Source organism: Ursus americanus, chromosome 18 (genome assembly GCF_024610735.1).
Source record: "Ursus americanus isolate L20-20 chromosome 18, mUrsAme1.1.p, whole genome shotgun sequence".
NCBI lineage: Eukaryota > Metazoa > Chordata > Mammalia > Carnivora > Ursidae > Ursus > Ursus americanus.
This window is the reverse complement of record NC_142144.1, coordinates 55010292-55037349: the sequence shown is the minus strand read 5'-3', so window position 1 is coordinate 55037349 and position 27058 is coordinate 55010292.

Sequence of the window (27058 nt, the reverse complement as noted above, 5' to 3'; positions counted from 1 at the left end):
TTACACTTTCTTATACACAAAAATAAATTCAAAATGGGTTAAAGACCGAAATGTGAGACCCAAAACCATAAAAATCTTAGAAGATAACACAGGCAGTAACCGTTTTGACATCAACCATAGGAACTTTTTTCTAAATACGTTTCCTGAGGCAAGACAACAAGGGGACTATTGGGACTATAGGGACTATAACAAAATAAACTATTGGGACTATAACAAAATAAAAAGCTTTTGCACACTGAAGAAACAATCAACAAAACTAAAAGGCCACCTACAAAATGGAAGAAGATATTTGCAAATGACATATCTGATAAAGGATTAGTACCCAAAATATATAAAGAACAACTCAACTCCAAAAATATATAAAGATACCCAATATATAAATATATAAAGATACCCAAAATATATAAAGAACAACTCAACTCCGAAAAAACAAGTAATCCAATTAAAAATGGACAGAGGACATGAACAGACATTTCTCCAAAGACGACCAAGAGATACATGAAAAGATGTCCATCATCACTTACCTTCAGGGAAATGCAAACCAAAACTACAATGAGATATCACCTCACACCTGTCAAAATGGCTAAAATCAACAACCCAAGAAACAGGTATTGGTGAGGATGTGAAGGAAAAGGCAACCTCTTTCACTGTTGGTAGGAATGTGCACTGGTCCAGCCACTATGAAGAACAGTATGGAAGTTCCTCAAAAAGTTAAAAATAGAACTCCCTTATGATCCAGCAATCACACTACTGAGTAGTTATCCAAAGGATATAAAAATACTGATTTGAAGGGATGCATGCACCCTGATGTTTATAGCAGCATTATTACAATAGCCAAGATATGGAAGCAGTCCGAGTGTCCATTGATTGATGAATGGATAAAGAAGATGTGACATAAGAAATAAAACAAATTAACAAAGGAGGAAAAAAAGAGAGAGACAAACTAAGAAACAGACTCTTAATTATAGAGACAAACTGGTGGCTACCAGAGGGGTTGGGGGTGGGGGAATGGATCAAATAGGTGATGGGGATTAAGGAGTGTCCTTGTTGTCATGAGCACCAGGTGATGTACGGAATTGCTGAATCACTATATTGTACACCTGGAACTAATATAACACTGAATATTAACTAACTGGAATTAAAAAGTTGAAAAAAAGAAGACAAAGAATTACTTAAAATATTTTATCACATTTTCCACTCATTTTAAAAGTCTATTCTTGTGTGCATTTTGAAATATTTTTAAATATTTGTAATTTATAAATAAATTATAAACATGAAAAAAGTAAATAATTTGGCTTAATTGTGAACATGGTTTTCATGTTCAAAAGTTCAAAAGACATGATTTCCTCAATATAGTTGCTCTTTCCATTTTTTAAAAAGATATTCATATATTATACAACTATCCTTTTAACCTTTTTCTGGAATATAAAATACTGTGTATATTTTAAGTGCTTAAAAATTCTTTTTCTCTGAAGTCTTGAAAAACATTTGTTTCACTTAAGTACTGGGAGGGTCTATATCACGTGATTTTTTTTTCATATGAACACCTAGCACTATGGTGAATATTATTTAAAAAACAAAGGTTGAGAGGAGAATAGGCACAATCTCTTGGATATTCAGGTTTCAGTGGAATTTAAGTGTTATAATTTACTTTCATTCCTATAATACTTTATTCTTATCATTGATTCAAGATTATACATAACATTTAAATCATTATTGGCCTGAATCTTCTCCTAAACTATATGTGCTGCTGGAGGACAGGTTTGTTTTTCTTTCCTTATTTTTTTTCATTGACTTGCATAGTGCTTGCCATATAGTAAGAACTCATTTTGTTTTTTCAGTTAAACTTAAGAGTTGCAGTAAAGCCAGTATTTTTCTTTGCTTAGGTTTTAATTAGTTTCTACAGAAACTGTTATATTAGCCCAGCTAAATACCTATTAGTGTGTTTTATATAAAATGGAATAACCTCAAGGAACCAGTTTCACTTTCATTTAACCAGTTTTATTACTTTTTAGTGTGGGGTGGTAATGCTTTCAGGATAAAAAGGAGCCTATTTGAGTGCAGTCTTTGGATTGCCAAGTATTTTAACAAACTAAAAGAATGTCATAAATATGTGCACAAGTATATGTAATAAAATTGTCCTACACATAAGGTGGTAGTTAGTAAACTCTTACTTTTAATCTACTAATTCAGACATTGTTATTTCTAACAGAAATAGAAATTTCATAGCAAACGTAAACCAATGTATATTATCAAAGCTTTTCCTTATACAGTCCTTTAATCAATTTCAATAAAAACCCCCCCAATAGCAGAAAAATAGCACAAACATTTTTATCCATCTGATATAAATTACAATAAAAAGAAGTTGCCGTCCACAGCTATTCTTACTCCATTAAGTTCCAATTTTAGAGGGGCCTGCTTTCAACAGCACTACTGAGTGTGCTTTTGGGCCTTCTTGAAAATTTTCTTGCTGTTATTTTTTGGCAGTGAGAATGTGAAATATGCCTCTATAATGAGCTAAAGGTCTAATACTAGATGTCCTGCTCCCACATTGAGACATCAGGCATACTGTTATCCCTGAACTGATTGGGCATTTTTCAGTTGCATGTAAAGCAAAATCTGGATTCAACTAATTCATGAAAAGAGAAATATACTATGAGAATAATGGCATGTCTTACAGAACCAAAAGGATAAAACCAAAGCTGGCCATCTGGAGCAAATGGGACTAAAGACCTCGGATCCAGATTCTAATGTCCTTATTTGTCTCAGTTACCTCTCCATTTTTCCTTTTCCTCTCTTCCTTTTACCTTCCCTCCAATCTCTCCCCTCTCCATCCCTCCACTGTCTTCCTCCCTTCCTCCCAACCTCTGTCTCTCCAGATACACGTTTTGTTCTTCTGTGGTAAACATAATACTTAATGGTTAGGATTAGTTCCACCAAATACCATCTCGAACTAGAACACTGATCTCCATTTTTCAAAGTACAGTAAATAAATTGGAATTTTAAAAATATTTTTTACATTGATAGGCTAGGCCTGGGTCAGCAAATATTTTCTGTATAAAGACAGATAGTAAATGTTTTAGTCTTTTTAGGCTATGTTGTCACTGTTATGACTATTTAATCTTGTCATTATAGTAAAAAAAAAGAGAGAGAGAGAGAGAAAGAAAGAGGAAGAGAAAAAGAGAAAGAGAAAGAAGAGAGAAAGAAATCATAGGTAATGCATAAATGATTAAGTGTGGCTGTGTTCCAATAAAATTTATAAAAAGGAAGGCCTGGGTTTAACCTATAGGCCATAGTTTGCCAGTTCTTAGGTTAGGCTAAACCATCTACGTTATCTTTCCTGGTCTCCCTTTTTCAACTGAACTCAGGTATTTTAGGTCATTCATCAAAGTTTCTTGTGGCTGATTATAGCTAAGGATTAGTTTGAACTGCTCAGAGACCCTTAGTACAACAAATATACCTGATCATATACTACTATAAAAGGTCACGTAACAGAGAAGGAACTCAACAGAGAAACAACAAACTTAAGTCTTATTTAAAGTGGTATGGATTCTTTTTTTTTTTAATTTGATGTATGATAATGCCAAAACCCTGTGATAGCTTAATTATTGCCTTAGCTGTTAGTCTCATTTCCTCTTGACTTTACTGGAAAGCAATAAAGCAGCATTTGATCTAAATTAAAAGCTTGATCAGTATTAAAATTCACTTTTTCTGTTCAGATATTTCTACCTGCTCCTTGCAAATAAGCATTTCTGTTTGCCCTCAGAAATTCCTGACATCCTTCTTTTTCTGAATATGGAAGACCTACCCAGTGCATAATTCCTTGATGCTTTTTGGACTGCCACCAAAATGCTGTATCTAACCTTCAGTTACCGGATTGGTTGGTTTGTTGATTTGTTCACCTTTCTCATTTAGTATCTTCTAGTTCTAGGCCATTTTTAGTAGCTAATTTTGTGTGTTAACTTGACTAGATCATGGGATATGCAGAAATCTGGATAAAATTTCTGGGTGTAACTGTAAGAGCATTTTCAGAAGTGATAATACTTAATTGTTAGACTGAGTGAAGAGGATTGACCTTTCCAGTGAAGATAAGGCATCATCCAGTGGTTTGAGGGTCTGAATAGAATGTGGAGGAATGGAGGGTTTGCTCACTGTTTGCTTAACTATTTGAAGTGGAACATCAATCTCCTGTTCTCAGCTCCTCTGGTTCTGAGGCCTTTAGACTTGGACTAGAATCTTTAAATTATATATCTGGCTTTCTTGTGCCTCCATTTTGCCGAGGGCAGATATTGTGGGATTTCTCAGCTTCCATGATTGTGTGGCCAATATCATATACAGCTATAGCTATATATCTCATAAGGTCAGTGTGTTCTAAATATTATGTAACTCTAATGTTATGTTATTAGCTTTGTTCAATACCTCCCTACTGATAGTTCTCTCTCTCTCTTTCTCTCTCTATGTATACACATACACACACGTATAATCTGAAAATAATATATAATATATATTATATATGTATTATACATATACATATATGTATTTCTGATGGAAATCAAATCAATACATTTCCAAACCCCTATTTCGAAAGCAATACAAGGCAAAAATTACCTACTCATTACCAAGTAAGATGGGCAACATTTTTAGGGCCAGGTTAGCACAGGAGCCAGTCAAGCCAAAATGTAAGTTTGCTATGACAATCAGCTTTAAATGAAAACTCTGCCTAAATAGGTAAAAGAGAGTAGCGAGGAGTTCTGAGGAGTAGTAGCAGATCCTTCCTTGCAATTTGAACTAGTGATATGTCTAGAAGATCATTCAATTATCGATAGAGATGGAATAAAAGGATATTCAAAGAAAAATTGATACAGAAAGAATTGTTAATCCACATTAATGTAGTGCACTAAAGTGAAGACCTAAGAATACCTGTTGTGCATAGGGGATTCTCACCGTACAGCCATCCAAACTGCCTTGGATCCTGACCTCTCTTCAAAGCCATCAACTAATGTTCCCATTTTGGTGAAGCCTAGATCTCTCGCCATCTCTGGGTCCTGTGATTTTCTAATTCCTTTTATTGATATATGCTGCCTGATAATAACCCCCTTATTAGAGACAGTCTAAATTGGATCTCTGACTCATATATTCTAAAAAGAATAATGAAGTCATAGCCACTAAACACAAAGAAACAAACATAGCAAAACTGGAGAAAACCATTTTGATTCATGTGTAAGCAAACAGAATGCAAAGAAAAAAAGGATGCAAAGAGAATATGATATTGTTAAAACAAAACGCTTGGTAATTTATATTTTATTTTCTTCCTGTGTACTGATGTTTGTAGCATTAATAGATTGATAGTGAATAAAATTAATAACATCACATTAGAACTACATAATGTTTGGAACACACTGCCCTGATGAGACTAATCAAAAAGTGTTATTAGGTATGAACAGAACAGTGAGAGTAATTAGTTGAGTATTACCCTTAATAGATATTAATTTCATTTAGATCTGTTAAGTGTGGGTAATTGGGTGGGTCTGTGGATGATAATAGAAAATATGGATAAGTTGGATGTAAGCAAAACATTTCTTTTTCATGAACAAAAGAGACTCAATTTTAATGAAAATTAAAAGAGTAGCTAATTCTGTAGAAAGCTGATGGAATCTTTTTAGTATATCTTGGCATTCTATATGTAAAATTCATAAAGATATGTAAAAGCTTTGAATTAATTTAATTGAACTACCAGGGTTTTATATCTTTAAAAGGCAGTATCCTTGTTGTATTGACATGAAAATACATTTTTTTTTCTTGAGGTACCAAAATAGAGCATTTGTTTTACCATTAGTTTATGTTTCATTTTGAGCTTTTATTCACAGTAAATTTAATGATATTGTACAGAAATTTTTGTTAACTTTCAAATAGTTATTCAAGAGTAGTCTGGCTTTTTATAATGATATGGGAGAATATCATCTCTAGTTACATTGATTTGATCTTAACACTGAGAAAATTTTTCTAACAATATGGTCAACATTTCCCATGTGTTAGTCATTAACATTTTATTTGCAAGTTGATTTCAGCAATAAAATTATATTATATCACAATGGTGTTCACTGGTTTATTGAGTGCTCATATAGTACTAGGCATGTTTCCTATCTTGCCAATAATAATGGTAGCAAAAATAATAATAACGATGGTAGCTACATTTTAATAAATTATTCATACATGTCAGGAAGTGTGTTGAACCCTCACATAAATTATCTAATTTAATACTTATTACACTATTTTCAAAGAAGTTACCAGTGTTTAAAAAATATTAAAGAAGAAAATGTAGGTGATATAGACAAACCTTATTTAACACTTCATGAAGTGAACTTTGTCATTTTGGAGAACAGCAAAATGGTGTGGAAGACAAGAAACTTTTATTGGATAACGTATAAAAAACAAGGAAGAAACAAATAGAAATTATCTAATTTTCTGGGGATACATGGTCAAGCTTGTTTGGGGTGAGAAGCCCAATATTGGCTTGGCTTGGTTTGGGGATTGGCTGACTGAATATACTGCTTTTCTTGTCAAAGGGAGGATTTACAGCAACATAGAAGTTGTTTAAGTTTCAGTTTGCTGATGTGCACCCCAGCAGGAATGGCTCCACCTTGGAGAAAGTTATCTCTACAGCTCCCTCCTTTGGTAATGAGTTTTGATCAAAAATATAAGGCTTAGCATGACTCTCACTTACCACTGCCTCTCTGGGTATCAGTACAGTATTTATAAGAGATGATGTCACACTCCTACCCTTGAAGGTGGTTACATTCTTCTGTTCTCTTTTGTCATTCCAGTCAGAGAGAGACCATGTGTTGGCTAGTCAATAGCTGCCCACATGCATTTAAAACTTTGAGAGAATGAAGCATATTATTAGGGAGACAGTAATAATTATTAGCAACAAAAGAATATCCATTATTTGGAGAGTATTCCCGAACCAGAGTCCCCCATGACCCCAAGCAGCTAGAATCAAGTAAGTCAAAAAATGATCCCAGTGTTGGGGAACTTTTAAATCAGTTGACCTTTTATGTAATTCATATACTTCACTTCTCCAAAAGTATTTATCCAGTGAGCTGTTTCCAAAGAAACTGAGGCAATGGAAATCTAGAAGTTTGTGACAGGCAGAAAGAATCACAGGATCACCAGCATCTCAATAAATCCAGAGTAAGTGGGTTGTTGAGTTATACTCCTTTGCAATGGCCTCAGATATATGAATAATGGCATTATCTTTCCAGGCCAGGGTAAGAAAAAAGTGGGAAAAAAATCATTAAGACCTTCATGACATAAGAATTAGAAAAAGGATGGTCAGAGACAAAAGGAGTAAAGAAAAAGAAACATTCTTGATCCTCTTGGTCTGATGTCTCTTTTTTTTAAGATTTATTTATTTATTTCAGAGGGAGAGAGAGCGAGAGTGAGTGGGAGTGGCAGAGGAGAGGGAGAGAGAATTTCAGTCAGACTCTGCTCTAACTGTGGAGCCCAACACAGGGCTCATCTCACCCCGAGACCTCAACCTGAGCTGAAACCAAGAGTCCCACACTTAACTGACTGTGCCACACAGGTGCCCTGTCTTGGTTTGATGTCTTGAGAGAAAGCAATCTATTTTGATGTCAGCTACTTCTCTTTCTAGTCAAATTGATTTTGAGGTCTCCATAATTTGCATGGGACCAGATGTTAGGTTGAGCTTTTTTTCAGTTGTGAAATATATAACCCAGATTCAATACCTTGGTACTTGGTAGTGTCCATTTTCCATTAATCTCACTTTTGTACAAGCATTGGAGTAAAATAAGTATAAATGACAAAACACCTTAAAATTCCCTTAGCTAAGGATTTGATGAGAGTTCATTATAATGGAATTGTCAAGGAAATTTGGTTATTTCTGTGATATACAACATTTCACATAATAACTGGAATTATGAATAACTTTATATCAGGACATACCAGATTTCCAAGAATTTCACAAAATTTCTACAACACATATTAATAACATTCACCCATACAACTATAACCTAAAACATCATAGCATCATTTTTTATGTGATAATGCTTCCCATGTAATTTAAGATATCAAATAAACCTAATAATTTTTTTTTAGATTTTTAAAAATCATTTTATTTTATTTATTTAAAAAAAATTTTTTTTATTACATTATGTTAGTTTTAACATTTTACTGGATAAGAGTCAAATCCTTTGAGATTTTCCGGAGACCCTCTGGGAAATCTCAACGTTAGTCTGAAGTTTAAAAGACCTTACTTAAAATTTGATTTTTGTTAAGTTTGCAGAAAAATATATCCTTTAACCAACGTGACAGGTAGACTCTTGAAGTAAATACAGAAAGCTACAGAGTTGTAAAAACCTTAGCAATTTTAATACTAAGAAAACCTGGTTTTCTTAAGTAGTCAAAGACCTGTTAAAGACAATGTGAAAGACAGTAAATTATTTTGGTGAGAAATAAAGTCTTTGTTTTCTACCTATTTTTAAGTATAAGAAAGATTATTTAAAAGGTAAAGGAAAAATCTTTGTTTGCAATTTCTTATTAAGAGAAGGCCAATAATCTAAGAAAACTTAAAGAGAAAGCCTAATTCTAACTTTGCACCAATGTACTTCTGATATTAAAATTCACTTAACTTAATCCATTCCAATCTTAGCCAGCATTGTCATATGTAAAATTCCTTTCATAAGATTTCTTTTCCACAAACCTTCTACAATGTTTGTATCCATCCAGATATTGTCATAAGCACTCCTCCCCATCCCCCATCTCCCATGCACACATACCTTTCTCATTCTGGAGCAGCTGTTTCCTTCAGGACAAAATTACTTTATTTTTCCCATACCAATAACACATCTCCATACCTTATGCCTTTTCTTACCAAAAAGACATCCTACTTTCCTTACATAAAGATGTTCCCCTTATTATTTTTAGTAGTTTTAATTACATATATTAATTAGATTCTTTTTTAAAAGATTTATTTATTTATTTTAGTGAGAGAGAGACACAGTGATTTGGGAGGAGGAATGGGGGAGGAGGAAAGAGTGTCTCAAGCAGACTCCAGGGAGAGCACGGAGCCCAATGTGGGCCTGGATCTCACGACCCTGAGATCATTACCTGAGCCAAAACCAAGAATTGAAGAGCTTAACTGACTGTGCTTCCCAAGTGTTCCTGATCAGAATTCTTAAACCTTAAATACTTATATACACATAGCTGTATGTGTGTGTTTGTGTATATAGTTCCTACAAATATTCTGAGGTCTCAGAAACTCTCCCTCTCTCTCTCTCTCTCTATATATATATATATATATACACACACACAAACTTTATATATATAAAGTTTGTTTGGATTGGAGATTTGCACACAAGGAAGCAGAGCTCAAATCTGAGAGTGACTTGCCCACAGTCACCAGTAAGGGTAAGAGGAACAGTGGACTCAAAGGGTTCAGTGGAAGCCTTGCCTATGCATCTCATTGTCTCATAAGCCATTAACACTCAGCTTTGGATCCCATAATCCTCACCAAAAACTATTTAGAAAATGATTACAGAAGACAATTTATGTTATACAAGAGAGCTTTATTTAATACTTTATGAGTGGGTGGTCTCCTTTGAGAGAACTTCAAAATAAAAGGAAAGCAAAAAGCTTTTATAAAATAAAGAATGAGGGGAGCCTGGGTGGCTCAGTCATTAAGCATCTGCTTTTGGCTCGGGGTGTGATCCCCACATTCTGGGATCCAGCCCCACATCAGGCTCCTCCGCTATGAGCCTGCTTCTTCCTCTCCCACTCCCCCTGCTTGTGTTCCCTCTCTCACTGGCTGTCTTTCTCTCTGTCAAAATAAATAAAGTCTTTTAAAAATAAATAAATAAATAAATAAATAAATAAATAAATAAATAAATAAAATAAAAATAAAATAAAGTAAAATAAAATAAAAAAGAATGAAGAACAGGGAAGATAGAAATAGAAAATATATGATAAGCTGGGGCTCAGAAGGCCCAGAGCTGACTTGGGCTTTGGGGATTGGTTGACTGTATAGACTGCATTTCTGGTAGATCAAAACATTTACAGAGGCATGAAAATTATTTAAGTTTTGGTTTGCTTATGTGCCACTCCAGGCAAAAGTGGCTCATTTGCGCCTAGAGCATTCAACACCAGGCATTCAAACGGTAGAACTGTGCGAGAAGTCCCTAAGGTGGAAAGGGTTAGCGCAGGAATTCAAATCCAGGTCAACCTATAAACACTCTAAACATTTTGCAGTTTCATGAAGTCAACCTTCAGAGACATCTGGTTTTAACAAACTTTAAATTTTAACAATTTTCATGTGAGTAAATGCATGGTTTTATAATTTAGGGAGATTCGACTTTGGCAGTTCTAATTATACAACTCAGATGCAAATAAATTCGCAACAAAAGCAATAACAAATTATCAATGCCATTGCTCTAGCCAGGTAAAGTGGAGATCAGAAAACTAGAAGTTATTATTTGTCTGAGAAATTTACACTTGCCTAAAGAATTCACGCTGCATTTTTTTTCTGTTAAAAAAGAAGAAAGCTCATGTCACCACATTTAGATGTGCCAGTTGCTGACATCATTTTACATAATTAATTGCCACTACTCCTCTGCTCTAACCCAATTGAATGCAAAAACTATTTCTTTAATTCTGGCATATGGACTACTTGTTAAATTAACATTTTCTCTATGCATTGATCCAAAATGAAAGATTTAATTATCTTTGCATTTTCCCTAAATTTATGTGTTCTTCTTCTGCAGTAGGTGGTCTATTGGACTTGAGTTTGAATTGGAAAATGATAAATTACTCTAGACAGTCTTTCTAATTACAAATTATATTATATAACTGAAGAGAGAAAAGAAAGCATTTTCAAAATTACGAATATATTATAGGACTCATTTTAACATATAATTTCTTAATTTGTTAACTAAATAATTAGTCATTCAGTAGCAGAACTAATTGATAAGTCATTATTTCAAAACTGCTACTGGAGAAGAGATTCCTTGTTCAAACTATTAGCTTTGGCTTCCTTTCTGAGGGAAAATATCCCTGAAGAAAACACGTGGTAAATATTTTAGGAGGACAAATCAGGGCCAGCCAGTGAAATGATCAAAGTGCAACTTATAGATGTTTAATGTTCCAGGAAAATGAATAAATAAATAAATAAGCAAACAAATAAATAAACAGCAGAAATCTTCTCCATAAAGTGTTTTACAACCTTATGAAATTCTTAAATTTTACTTTAATCAACATTGTCTCAAATATTTGCTTTTATAAAGTAAAACAATCTTTATTCACCTTCCTTTACTAATACTCTAGGATAATGGTGGCCTAGAAAGATTGCATTCCTGAACTGTATGCCAAATCATGCAAAAGAGACTAAAATAGTTCAACTAATATGCATCTCACAAATTGTTTTTTAAGTCCTGAAAATTGGTAGTCCAACTATATAGTATATGGTATGTTTCTAGAATTTGCTATTAAGTATCTCTACATTCTTTTAATAATGGCAAAAGCATGTCAGTTTCCTGAATTGTCCTTTCTTTTTTGGTTGTTTCACCTTTTCTGTCAAGTTTTCTGCATTTCTTGCTCCTGAATAGATTTAGGCTTAAATGCGATGTGTTGAAAATGGTCTTACAGATTTGTCTGATATGTTTTCTTACAAAATATCTTTGCGTGGAGAGGGGAAAAAAGATGGCAGAGGAGTAGGGTACCCTATTTCAGCCGGTCCCCTGAATTGAGCTGGATATCTACCAGACCATCCTGAACACCCACGAAATCAGCCTGAGACATAAGAAAATACATCTGGATCTCTACAAACGAACATCTCTGGGGCTGGGTATCAAGGTAAGCAGGGAGCCATGAATCTGCGCACAGATATCTGAAGATAAAAGGAAGGGGGAGGGAGCCGCTGCGCTGCGGCGCCAAGAAGTAGAAACCTCCTGCGCTGGGGAGTGGGCCAGACTCGAAGACCGGTAGCCATGGGGAAACCAGGCTGAAACCTGGAGCTCGGGAGCCCACGCACAAACCAGGTGATCTCTGTTCTGAGACAGAGTTTGGATATGGTCACTGCTGCTCTGGCTCTCAGAAGAGTCACAGAAAGCCTCCAGGAAAAGGCACCAGAGAACAAAAGCTCAGAAAAAACGGTTCTCACTGAGCCCATCCCCCCCACATACAGGGGACAGGGCAACTCTGCCCAAACAGGGTTGCCTGAGTATCAGCGTGGCAGGCCCCTCCCCCAAAAGGCAGGCTGAAAAAACAAGAAACCCACATCCCTAAGGTCCCTACAAAACTGGTGCATCTTGCTTGGGTCTTGGTCAATAAAATGGGCTCTGTATATCCCTGCAACCACACCTCATCAGAATGACAAGGAAGAGAAACCCCCAACAAAGGAAAGAAACAGAGACTGTGGCCTCTGCCACAGAACTAATGGATACAGATATAACCAAATTGTCAGAAATGGATTTCAGAGTAACAATTGTCAAGATGATGTGTAGACTTGAAAAAAAAATATTAATGAAATATAGAATCTCTAAGGGCTGAAATGAGAATGAATCTGGCAGAAATTAAGAATGCTATGAATCAAATGCAGTCTAAACTGGATGCTCTGATGGCCAGGGTAAACAAGGCAGAAGAACGAATTAGTGAGTTAGAGGATGAGATGATAGAAAAGAAGGAAAAAGAAGAAACATGGCTAAAAAAGCTCCACTTTCAAGAAAAAAGGCTTTGGGAGATTACCGACTCAATGAAACATTCCAATGTCAGACTCATTGGCATCCCCGAGGGGGTGGAGAAAGAGAAAGATCTAGAAGAGATATCTGAACAAATTATAGCTGAGAACTTCCCTAATCTGATGAAGGAAACAAGCATTCGTGTCCAAGAGGCAGAAAGGGCACCTCCCAAGATGAATGAGAACACACCGACACCACGACATATAATAGTACAATCTGCAAATCTTAGATCCAAGGAAACAATCTTGAAAGTGGTGAGGGGGAAGAGATTCCTCACATACAGAGGGAGGAATATGAGAATAATGTCAGACCTGTCTACAGAGACCTGGCAAGCCAGAAAAAGCTGACAAGACATATTCAGAGCACTAAGTGAGAGGAACATGCAGCCAAGGATACTTTATCCAGCAAGGCTGTCATTCAGAATGGATGGAGAGAAAAGGAGCTTCCAAGACAAGCAGAAACTGAAAGAATATGTGACCACCAAGCCAGGCCTACAAGAAATATTAAGGGGGGTTCTATAAAAGTAAAAAGACCCCAAGAGTGATACAGAACAGAAATTTACAGAGACAATCCATAGAAACAAGGACTTCACAGGCAACATGACAACATTAAAACCATATCTCTCAATAATCACTCTCAATACAATGGCCTAAATGCTCCCATAAAATGCCACAGGGTTGCAGATTGGATAAAAAGACATGACCCATCCATATGCTGTCTACAAGAGACTCATTTTTAACCTTAAAGATACATCCAGACTGAAAGTGAAGGGATGGAGAACTATTTTTAATGCCAACAGACCTCAACAGAAAGCTGGGGTAGCAATTCTCATATCAGACAGATTAGATTTTAAGCTAAAGACTGTAGTTAGAGATACAGAAGAACATTATATTATTCTTAAAGGGTGTATCCAACAAGAGGATCTAACAATTGTAAATATCTATGCCCCCAACAGGGGAATAGCCAGCTACATAAGCCAACTCTTAATCAGAATAAAGAGACATATAGATAATATGTTAATAGTAAGGGACCTCAATACTCCACTCTCAGCAATAGACAGATCACCTAAACTTAAAATCAACAAAGAAACAAGAGCTTTGAATGACATACTGGACCAGATGGACCTCATAGATATATACAGAACACTACATCATAGAACAACAGAATATTCATTCTTTTTGAATGCACATGGAACTTTCTCCAGAATAGACGATATACTGGGTCACAAAACAGTTCTCAAATGATACCAAAAGACTGAGATTATTCCCTGCATATTCTCAGACCACAGTGCTTTGAAACTGGAACTCAATCATGAGGAAAAACTTGGAAGAAACTGAAACACTTGGAAACTAAGAACCATCCTGCTTAAGAATGATTGGGTAAGCCAGGAAATTCAAGAAGAACTTAAACAATTTATGGAAACTAATCAGAACAAAAACACATGGGTCCAAAACCTGTGGGGCACTGCAAAGGCAGTCCTAAGGGGAAAATACATAGCAATCCAAGTCTCACTCAAAAGAATAGAAAAATCTAAAATGTAGTCCTTATATTCTCACCTTAAGAAGCTGGAGATGGAACAGAGAACAGGCCTCAGCCATGCATGAAAAGACAATTGATTAAGATTAGAGCAGAGATCAATGAATTAGAAACCAGAAATACAATAGAGCAGATCGACAAACCTAGAAGTTGATTCTTTGAAAGAATTAGTAAGATTGATAAGCCACTGGCCAGACTTATTCAAAAGAATACAGAAAGGACCCAAATTAATAAAATTATGAATGAAAGGGGAGAGATCACAACTAACACCAAGGAAATCATTAGAAACTATTATCAACAAACATACACCAATAAATTAAACAACCTGGACAATATGGATGCCTTCCTGGAAACCTATAAACTACCAAGACTGAAACAGGAAGAAGTTGATTATTTAACAGAATGATTAATCATGAAAAGATTGAAGTAATGATCAAAAACCTCCCCAAAAACAAGAGTGCAGGGCCTGATGGATTCCCTGGAGAATTCTACCAAACATTCAAAGAAGAAATAATATGTATTCTCCTGAATCTGTTTCAAAAAATAGAAACAGAAGGAAAACTACCAAAATCATTCTATGAGGCCAGTATTACCTTGATCCCAAAATGAGGCAAAGACCCCATCAAAAAGGAGAATTACAGACCAATATTCCTGATGAATATGGATGCCAAAATTCTCAACAAGATCCTAGCTAATAGGATCCAGCAGTACATTGAAAGGATTATCCATCACGACCAAGTGGGATTCATCCCTGGGATGCAAGGGTGGTTCAACATTCGCAAATCCATCGGTGTGATAGATCACATTAATGAGAGAAGAGACAAAAACCATATGATCCTCTCAATTGATGCAGAAAAAGCATTTGACAAAATACAACATCCTTTTCTGATTAAAACCCTTCAGAGTATAGGAATAGAGGGTACATTCCTCAATTTCATAAAAACCATCTATGAAAAGCCTACAGTGAATATCATTCTGAATGGGGAAAAGCTGAGAGTCTTTCCCTTAAGATCAGGAACACGACAAGGATGCCCACTCTTGCCATTATTGTTCAACATGGTACTAGAAGTCCTAGCAACAGCAATCAGACAACAACAACAAAAAAAAAGGTATTCAAATTGGCAAAGAAGAAGTCAAACTCTCTCTCTTCACAGATGACATGATACATAATATGGAAAACCCAAAAGAATCCACCCCCAAATTACTAGAACTCATACAACAATTCAGTAATGTGGCAGGATACAAAATCAATGCTCAGCAATCAGTTGCATTTCTATACACAAAAAATGAGACTGAAGAAAGAAAAATTAGGGAATTGATTCCATTTACAATAGCACCAAAAACCATAAGATATCTCGGAATAAACTTAACCAAGATGTAAAGGATCTATACTCTAGAAACTACGGAACACTGATGAAACACATTGAAGAAGACACAAAAAGATGGAAAAACATTCCATGCTCATGGATCAAAATAATAAACAGTTAAAATATCTATGCTGCCCAGAGCAATTGGCACTTTCAATGCCATCCCCATCAACATACCAATGACATTTTTCAAAATGCTGGAACAAACAATCCTAAAATTTGTGTGGAACCAGAAAAGACCCTGAATCACCAAGGAAATGTTGAAAAGGAAAAACAAAGCTGGTGGCATCACATTGCCTGATTTCAAGCTATACTACAAAGCTGTGATCACCAAGACAGCATGATACTGACACAAAAACAGACACATAGACCAATGGAAGAGAATACAGACTCTAGAAATGGACCCTTGACTCTATGGTCACCTAATCTTTGACAAAGCAGGAAAAAACATCCAGTGGAAAAAAGACAGTCTCTTCAATAAATGGTGCGGAAAATTGGGCAGTTATATACAGAAGAATGAAACTTGACCACTCTTTCACACCATACACAAAAATAAACTCCAAATGGATGAAAGACCTTGATGTGTGACAGGAATCCATCAAAATCATATAGGAGAACATAGGTTGTAACCTCTTCGACATTGGCCACAGCAACTTCTTTCATGACAAGGGAAACAAAAGCAAAAATGAACTTTTGGGACTTCATGAAGATAAAAAGCTTCTGTACAGCAAAGGAAAGAGTCAACAAAACAAAGAGGCAACCCATGGAATGGGAGAAGATCTTTGCAAATGACACTACAGATAAAAGGTTGGTATCCAAGATGTATAAAGAACTTCTCAAACTCAATACCCAAGAAACAAATAATCAAATAAAAAAATGGGCAGAAGATATGAACAAATATTTTTCCAATGAAGACACACAAATGGCTAACAGACACATGAAAAAATGTGCAACATCATTAACCATCAGGTAAATTCAAATCAAAATCACATTGAGGGGCGCCTGGGTGGCACAGTGGTTAAGCATCTGCCTTCGGCTCAGGGCGTGATCCCGGCATTATGGGATCGAGCCCCACATCAGGCTCCTCTGCTAAGAGCCTGTTTCTTCCTCTCCCACTCCCCCTGCTTGTGTTCCCTCTCTTGCTGGCTGTCTCTATCTCTGTCAAATAAATAAATAAAATCTTTAAAAAAAATTACATTGAGATACCACCTTACGCCAGTTAGAATGGCAAAAATTGACAACGGAAGAAACAACAAATGTTGGAGAGGATGTGGAGAAAGGAGAACCCTCTTACACTGTTGGTAGAAATGCGAGTTGGTACAGCCACTTTGGAAAACAGTGTGGAGGTTCCTCAAAAAGTTAAAAATAAAGCTACCCTATGACCCAGCAATTGCACTACTGGGTATTTACCCCAAAGATTCAGATGTAGTGAAGAGAAGGGCCATATGCACCCCAATGTTCATAGCAGCAATGTCCACAATAGCCAAACTGTGGAAGGAGCCAAGATGCCCTTCAACAGATGAATGGATAAAGAAGATGTGGTCCATATATACAATGGAATATTACTCAGCCATCAGAAAGAATGATTACCCAACATTTACATCAACATGGATGGGACTGGAAGAGATTATGCTAAGTGAAATAAGTCAAGCAGAGAAAGACAATTATCATATGATTTCTCTCATCTATGAAACATAAGGAATAGCAGGGAGATCGGTAGGAGAAGGAAGGAAATAATGAACAGGGGATAAACAGAAGGGGGAATGAAGCATGAGAGACTATGGACTCTGGGAAACAAACTGAGGGCTTCAGAGGGGAGAGGAGTGGGGGATGGGCTAGCCAGGTGATGGGTATTAACGAGGGCACGTATTGTGTGGAACACTGGGTGTTATATGCAAACAATGAATCATGGAGCACTACATCAAAACCTAATGATGTACTGTATGGTGACTAATTTATCATTATAAAAGAACAATCTTTGTGTGAAAAAGCTGAAGAAGGAGAGTATTCCAACAAAGGTAAAGCAGATAGATCAGACATACAATAGTTGTACTAAAATGGCAGAATATGGTAAATTAACATGTATTATTATCATCATTAATTTTAGTATTTCAGGGCATGATTTTCTTATTATGTTGTTAATACCTACTTACACTTAAATCTAGCTGTGTGTTTCCTAAAAATTATGTAATAACTAGACTGTATTTGTGAGATTGGGAAAGAAGAATTGAAGGGGTCCTTAAATAAATTAAGGATGTCTTTTTACAGGCAATCTCTTGAATGGTTAAATTTACCTCCCTCCCTCTCTCTCTCTCTCTAGCTCTCTCATACACACACACCCACACACACACTCATACATTTTTTCCAGCTCTTTGGCCTAATTAGAACTGGAGGTTCTAGTAACAGCATTTTGAAGGTGGTATACATACACAGGTTAGTGATTTTGATAGTCTAGTTTTCAAAAATGAAAATTTTGGGGTTTTGTATTCTTTTGATGGTTATAAAGTAAGTTTACTGACAAAGTGAGAGGCTAGAGAGACTGAGGCTGCTGTTCTTCCATAGAAGTGTTGTACCTCTTGGCAGCTTCAAGTGCTGAAATCAGTTGCTCATTTTCCAAAGGGTATTAGCTACGTAGATCAGATAATATCTGGACTCTGACATTTGCTCAGGTTGAAAATTGGCTCTAAGTGTTAATAGAAGTGTCGACTTTGATCTCCAATTATCACTATTCTTTCCAGTCTTGGCTATATCAAATCACCCTCCTATATGTAAATATTTTCTACATACTGGTGGAAGCATCACTGAAGAAATTATAGTGGATGGAGTACAATGTATAATGATCAAATGCTCATAGACTAGTCCTAGTAGCAGACTTATAATTTTAGTATTCTCTAAAGCAATGGTTCTGAAGCCCTTTAAAGATGTGATTATTTTGAGAATATTAAAGTTATAGAACAGCACTGTCCAAAAGAAATATGTCAGTCACATATTAATATTAAATATTCTACCATCCATATTAAAAAATTTAAAAAGAAACATAAAATTAAATTTAATATTATATAAACTTTATACTTATATATGTGCATATTTAAATATACACATATGTATATTATCTATATTTTACATATACTTATGTGTATTTATATATGTATATACACATGTATATACATTTATATAAAATACCATCTCAAAATGTAATCTAGCAATAATTTATGAGATATTTTAATGTTTTTATACTATTTCTTCAAAATCGATATGTATTTTACAAAAAAAGTACATCTCAATTCAGACATTGCATTTTCATTAAATATATTTGATTTGTGTTCACATTTCATAAAATTTAGAAAAAATATATTCACATACACAAGTTGTTGCCAAAATATTTTGGTGTTTTCCAGTAACTTAATTGAGCAACAAAAAAATCATTTTCCTTTAATATTTACATCCACATTGACAAAAGAAGTTAAATTTTTTTTGAAAAATTGATTTCACTTTGAAGCAAAAGCATATCACTTTCAAGGCTGTATCTGTCCAAATTAAGTAAATTAACTAACTCTTGCTTTAATTACCACAAAATTCAAAGGATCATTGCATACATTGAAAAGCAGCCCTAATTTTTTAAATTTCAATAAAGTTCTTCAAGTTTTTTGTATAAATTTTGTAGACAATTTGTATATACAATCATAATTAAAATTTCTGCATGTTGATCTAGGTAGAAAAATGCATAAAATCAGTATTATTGATTTGCATTGTTGAGAGTTTCCATTTTCAACATATTATTTCGCCTGCCTAAAAAGGCAAAAAATAAACTTTCCTTTTCTTAGAGATCAAATTTTCCCTCACTCATGGCAGTCTGATATTAGTGAGGATATATAAATTATAGGGGCTTTTTTTTGTTGTTGTTCTTCGATTATTGAATATTATGGCACACACCTCTTTTGTTTCAAGAAAATCTAGAATTGGCATTAATATTACAGTAAATATTGGAAAACTTTCTTTGTAACTCAAAATAATACTTACAAGAAAAGAACCATTTAAGATCATTAAATTCATCATCTTCTATTTTGTTCAGCAATTCAATAAACTGACAATGTTTCTAGCATCTGCATGCACATAAATAATGATATCCATGACCCCTATCATAGAATGTGCTTAAGAAAACTGTGAAAAGGGGTACCTGGGTGGCTCAGTCAGTTAAGCATCTATCTGCCTTCAGCTTGGGTCATGATCCCAGGGTCCAGATATCCAGCCTCACATCAGGCTTCCTGCTTAGCAGGGAGCCTGCTTCTCCCTCTCCCTTTCCCTGTGCTGCTCCCCCTGCTTGTTTTCTCTCTCTCTTTCTCTACCAGATAAATAAGTAAAATCTTAAAAAAAAAAAAAGAAAACCATGAAAAATATTTTCAGCATGTATGCTTCAGTGGAAAAAAGCAAAAGGGATTATCAGTCTTTTGTTTTAAAATTCCAATACATCCAGATCTTTCAGATAACATTAACTGGAGCAGCATCCATCATGATGAAAACTACTCTTTCATATCTAGCTGAATTCTCCACCAACCAATATAAAAATTGAACAAATATATATATATATCACAAATGTGATGTCTTGAGCTAAAAATTGACAATATTTCTTTGTACATTTGGAATCTTTTGAGACAAAATGCATCAAAACAATAATTCTTGGTCTTTTTTATGTTGTACCTCACAGCCATTTAAAGAACATTATTTGCAATTTTTAAAATTTTAAATCAATTGATCTTTGTTATGGTTAAAAAGGCCTGGGATTCTATAGGAATTTGCTTTATGACTTAATTAAAGATTTGTTATTTTTGAAAATTAACAGTTTTAGAGGTTTTTTCTCATATTTCTCTAACAAAATTTCCATGCCTGAAATAATTCATTTTTTTAATCAATGCTCCATGTATAATTGTTTTCTTCTTTGGGCAACAATTAAGCAATTTTGCAGCTTGCAAGATACAGCTCAGAGATTTTTAAAAGTAATAAATTTTTTTTGGACATTGAATTCCGATTTCAGGAAATAAATTTCATTAATTTTTCTTTTGACTTGAGAAAAAATTTATCAAATGCACTATATAATTGTTGAAGATGTCTCTTAGTATACCACATTTCATTATCTTTATTTTTAAAACTAAAGTCAGGATATTCTTTTGTTTTACTCTACTGCAGCAAGTTGCATTTTTACTTATCTTGAAATTTGTTACCTTCTTCCAGTGTCTTTTCTTTACTGTTCTAATCATCATACTAGTTTCTGCAACTCCACTCAATTCTCCTTCTGTATCATGTTTTTGTTTTAATTTAAATTTTTTTCTTCCAAAAAAATTATTTTCTTAGATTTTAAACTAGAAAAATATTTTATCACATAATTAAAATAATATATATTTCAATTAATTACAAATTATAATTTACATAGGCTTCACTGCAACTCATTCAGAATTCTAGAATATTCAGATTCAGAAAACAGATTATTGGGGTGTTTGGGTAGCCAGGGCCCTGGGATCAAACCCCATGACTGGCTCCCTGCTCAGTGGAGAGCCTATTCTCCCTCTCCCTCTGCCTGCCACTTCCCCTGCTTGTGCTCTCTCTCTGTCAAATAAATAAATAAAACCTTTAAAAAAAAGGAAAACTCATTATAATATTACACGTGTGTGGGGGAAAAAAATCATTTAAACTGAACCAAACTGTTGGCATTAATCTATGATGTATTTATATGTAAATTTAGAAGCATGCATTCACCCCAAACACACAAAACTAAAGTGTGATACAATGGGCACAGTGAAATGTAATCCTACTGAAATGAAGTTTTGTTCAATGGAAAAAAAAATTTCACACTGCTTCAATGTTTGATATGTTAAGTAAATTAAAATTAAATATAAAATTTTGTTCCTCAGTCTCAATATTCATATTTCAAGTGCTCAAAAGCCATATAAGCCCAGAGGGTTGCTTTTATTATATGTAGCTACAGAATCTTTTCACGGAATTATGTAATACATGTAACGTGATAAAAGTCTCTGGGATGGAGTGGTAATTTAAAAGGGCAGGTAGGGGTTGCAAAACTATCTCACTATTCAGGGCCATCATTTTTCTATAAGTCACTATTTATGATACCTTAGACATTTTTTCTCAATACTATGTCTTTCACTTTTTAAGCAATTTTTATTTTATTTTATTATTTATTTTGAGAGAAAGAGAAAGCAGAGTGAGGGGGAGGGGCAGAGGGAGAGGGAAAAGCAGACTGCCTCCTGAGCAGGGAGACTGCTGCAGGGATCCATCGATCCCAGGACCCTGGGATCATGACCCAAGCTTAAGTCAGTCACTTAACCTACTGAGCCACTTAGGCACCCATTTACTATTTCTTTTATAATGCATTATTTTGAAATAGAAATGACCACAGAAAAAATAGGTGGGGAAGAGTGGGATCTTAAGGACTCTAAATTTGTTTCTATATTAGAAATTTTATTTAAAAACTTCAAGATTCAAGATTAAAAAAATAAATTCCAGTGACTTTATTATGTTGAAGTAGAATCCTTCTATACACAATTTGTTGAGTTTTTTTTTTTTTTGCATGAAAGGAAGTTAAATGTTATCAAATGCTTTTCCTGCATCTGTTGAGATGATATGAGCTTTATCCTTCATCCTATAATGTGATATGTCACAATTACAGATCTGCATATATTGAACCATCCCTGCATCTCAGGATTAAATTCCAATTGACCATTGTGTATGATACTTTTAATGTGTCATTGAATTTGGTTTGCTAGTATTTTCTTGAAAAGTTATGTATAATACCATCAACATCTTTCAGAGAGCTGAAACAAATAATCCTAAAATTTGTATAGAACAGAAAAGACCTCGAATAGCCAGAGGAAAATGAAAAAAGAAAACCAAAGCTGGTGGCATCACAATTCCATACTTCAAGCTATATTTCAAAGATTTAATCATCAAAACAGTATGGTACTGGTACAAAAACAGACACATAGATCAGTGGAACAGAACAGAGAACCCAGAAATGGACTCTAACTCTATGGTCAACTAATCTTTGACAAAGCAGGAAAGAATATCCAATGGAAAAAAAGGACAAACTCTTCAACAAATGGTGTTGGGAAAATTGGACAGCCACATGTAGAAGAATGAAACTGGATCATTTTCTTCACCATACACAAAAAAATAAACTCAAAATGGATGAAAGACCTAAATGTGGGATAGGAATCTAACAAAATCCTAGAGGAGAACACAGGCAGCAACCTCTTCAACCTCGGACGCAGCAAATTCTTGCTAGACATGTCTCAAAAGGCAAGGAAACAAAAGCAAAAATGAACTATTGGGACTTCATTAAGATAAAAAGCTTCTGCGCAGCAAAGGAAACACTTGACAAAACCAAAAGACAACCTACAGAATGGAAGAAAATATTTGCAAATGATGTATCATAAGGCATAGTACCCAAGATCTGTAAAGAACTTACCCAACTCAACACCCCAAAAAACAAAACAAAACAAAACAAAAATCCAGTCAAGAAATGGGCAGGAGACATGAACAGACATTTCTCCAAAGAAGACATACAGATGGCCAATAGACACATGTAAAAGTGTTCTACATCACTTGGCATCAGAGAAATACAAATCAAAGCCACATGAGATACCACCTCACATCAGTCAGAAGGCTAAAATTAACAAGTCAGGAAACAACAAATGTTGGCAAGGATGAGGAGAAGGGGGAACGCTCTTATGCTGCTGGTGGGAATGCAAGCTGGTACAGTCACTCTGGAAAAGAGTATGGAGGTTCCTCAAAAACTTGAAATAGAGCTACCCTACAACCCAGCAATTGCACTACTAGATATTTACCTAAAGGATACAGACGTAGTGATCCAAAGGGACCCTTGAATCCCAATGTTTATAGCAACAATGTCCACAATAGCCAAACTATGGAAAGAGCCCAGATGTCCATCAACAGATGAATGGATAAAGAAGATGTGAGATAGATAGATGATAGATGATAGATAGATAGATAGATAGATAGATATAGATACACATACACACTCAGTCATCAAGAAATGATATCTTGCCATTTTCAATGATGTGGATGGAACTAGAGGGTATTATGCTAAGCAAAATAAGTCAATCAGGGAAACAATTATTATATGGTTTCATTCATGTGCAATTTAAGAAACAAACAGAAGATCATAGGGGAAGGGAGAGAAAAATAAAATAAGACAAAATCAGAGAGGGAGACAAACCATAAGAGACTCTTAACTATGGGAAATAAACTGAGGGTTGCTGGAGGGGAGGTGGATAGGGGATGGGGTAACTGGAGATGGGCATTAAGGAAGGCATTTGATATGGTGAGCATTGGGTATTATATGCAACTGATGAATCACTGAACTCTACCTCCGAAACTAATAATACCTCCAAATCAGAAAAAAAAAAAGCTTAGTTAAAATGCTAACTAACAAATAACAAAACATTATGTTGGACATCTGGAACTAATAAAATGCTATATGTTGGATGCTTGGGTGGCACAATTGGTTAAGCATCTGACTCTTGATTTTGGCTCAGGTCATAATCTCAGGGTCCTGGGATTGAGCCCCACCTCTGACTCTGTGCTGGGCACAGAGTCTGCTTGGGATTCTTTCTCCCTCTCCCTCTGCTCTTCCCACTTTGCTTTCTCTCTTTCTCTAAAATAAATAAATCTTTTAAAAATGTTATATGTCAATTATACCTCAACAAAAAAAAAATAGAAAAAAAAGGAGAAAGGAATAAATAAACTTGTCTCTGTTTTCAAATAGAAAACCTAAAGATTCCACCAAAAAACTGTTAGAACTAATGAATGTTTTCACTAAAGTTTCAACGCACAAAAGTAACATCCAAAAGTCAGTTGTTGTTCCATATGCTAACAGTGAACTATCAGAAAAAGAAATAAAGAAAACTATCATTTCAATAGAATCAAAGTCAATAAAACACCTAGGAATAACTTTAACCAAGCAGGTGAAAGTACTGTACACTGAAAGTTTTTGAGACATTGAAGAGAGAAATTGAAGAAGACACAAATAACGGAAAGACAACCTTGTTCATGGATTTGAATAACACTGTTAAAATGTCCACATTTCCTAAAGTCCTCTAAAGAGTAGATGCAATCTCTATCAAAACCCCAATGGCATTTTTCACAGAAATAGAAAAAAGTCTAAAGTTCATATGGAACAACACAAGACCCGAAATAGCCAAAGAAATCTTGAGAAAGAACAACAAAGCTGGAGACATCATACTTCCTGATATTAAGCTATATTACAAAGTCATACTAATCAAAGTAACATGGTACCGGCATAAAAAAAGACACATAAGTCTATGTAATAGAATTGAGAGGCCAGAAATAAATCTAAGCACATATAGCCAATTAATCTTTGACCAGGAATCTGATATTGTTATGCAATTATATTAATATAATTAAATATTTCAATAATACAAATATATGTATGGCTAATTAAGATTTATTAAGATTAATACAACTTATATATGCAGGTGGTCCCTGACTTACCATGGTTGACTTACAATTTTTCAACTTCGATTGTGTAAAGCTACACACATTCTGTAAAAACCATATTTAGAATTTTGAATTTTGATCTTTCCCTGAGCTAGTTATATGAAGTATAATACTCTCTCAAGATGCTAGGCAGTGGCAGTGAGTCACAGCTCCCAATCAGCCATGCAATCACAAGGGTAAACAACCATACACTTAAAACAGTTTTTTACCCATACAAGCATTCTGTTTTTCATTTCCAGTACAGTATTCAAAAAATTACATTAGATATTCAACACTTTATTATGCAATAGGCTTTGTTTTAGATAATTTTTTCCAAATGTAAGTGTTCTGAGCATGTTGAAGTAAGCTAGACTAAGCTATAATGTTTAATAGATTAGGTGTATGGAATGCATTTTCTTTTCTTAAAATTTATTTATTTATTTGACAGAGAAAGAAAGAGAGCACAAGCAGGTAGAGCGGCAGGCGGAGAGGGAAGCAGGCTTCCCACGGATCAGGGAGCTTGATGTGGGGCTTGATTCCATGGTCCTGGGATCATGACCTGAGCCAAAGGCAGACACTTAACTGACTGAGCCAACTAGGTGCCCCTAAAATGTATGTCTTTTTTTTTTAAGATTTTATTTATTTATTTATTTATTTATTTATTTATTTATTTATTTATTTATTTCAGAGAGAGAGAGCACAAGCAAGGGGAGTGGTAGGCAGAGAAAGAAGCAGACTCCCCTCTGAGCAAGTAGCCTGATACAGGACTCTATCCCAGGACCCTGGGATCAAGACCTGAGCCTAAGGCAGATGCTTAACCAACTGAGCCACACAGGCATCCCTTTCTTTTTCTTTCTTTCTTCTTTCTTTCTTTTCTTCCTTTCAAGATTTATTTATTTATTTGTTTATTTCGTATTTATTTCTTTGTCAGAGAAAGAACACACAAGCCGGGGGATGAAATGCATTTTCGACTTAGAATATTCTCGATTTATGATGGGTTTAATGGGATGTAACCCCAACATGAGTTGAGGAAGATCTGTATTATGGTATATTTCTTTAAAATATATCAAAAGACATTTTCCTTATATAAATATATATGATTTTTGGTTTAAGAGAGAGTAGTTTTTTCATTTTTTAAAAAAATTTATCTTTATCACTTACCCTTAAAATTTGCTACACTTTGTATTTCTCATGAGAGGTTTAATATGTAAAGATTTTGGATGCTTAGTTTCTATCTATTATGTAGCCCATTTTATATAATATATAGTCCTGGCTGTATAATAATAATGTGTATGTTGAGGCTTTATCTTCTTTTGACATTTGCCTTTCTGGGGTAACATGGAAAAGAGAGATCAGTCCAACTTACAGAGTTAGCTAATATGAAAGCAAGGTTAAAAACAGTGTTTAACTTTGCTCAAAATTAGATCTTGATCTTGCTTTAATATTAGCCACAATCTCTTTTTTTTCTAAACATGGGACAACATTTTTAGAATATGATTTTAACCATATTGATACTAATAAGCTTTCATACAGTAGAACTGTTTATCTAGGAAAGAACTTAATGAAACGATGGCTTTGGGAAAGTTTAACTGAATGGGATTTCAGTCATAAAAACTAAACAACTAAATTTAAAGGAATAAAAGACAAAAAAAAAGAAAAGTTGAGGATTAGGTATCACATGCAAAGTGAAAAAAAAAAAAAAGATGATCTTGGTTCAACTGTGGGTTTGCCAAAGGAAGCAGGAAGCTTCCTGCATAACAATGTTGTATTCCAAAAATGTGCATACAAATTCAGTTATTTAGAACTAAGTAGAAATTTTCCCATAATTTATTTAATTAATGGAGTTATAATAGACATACGAGAAACTGCACATATTTA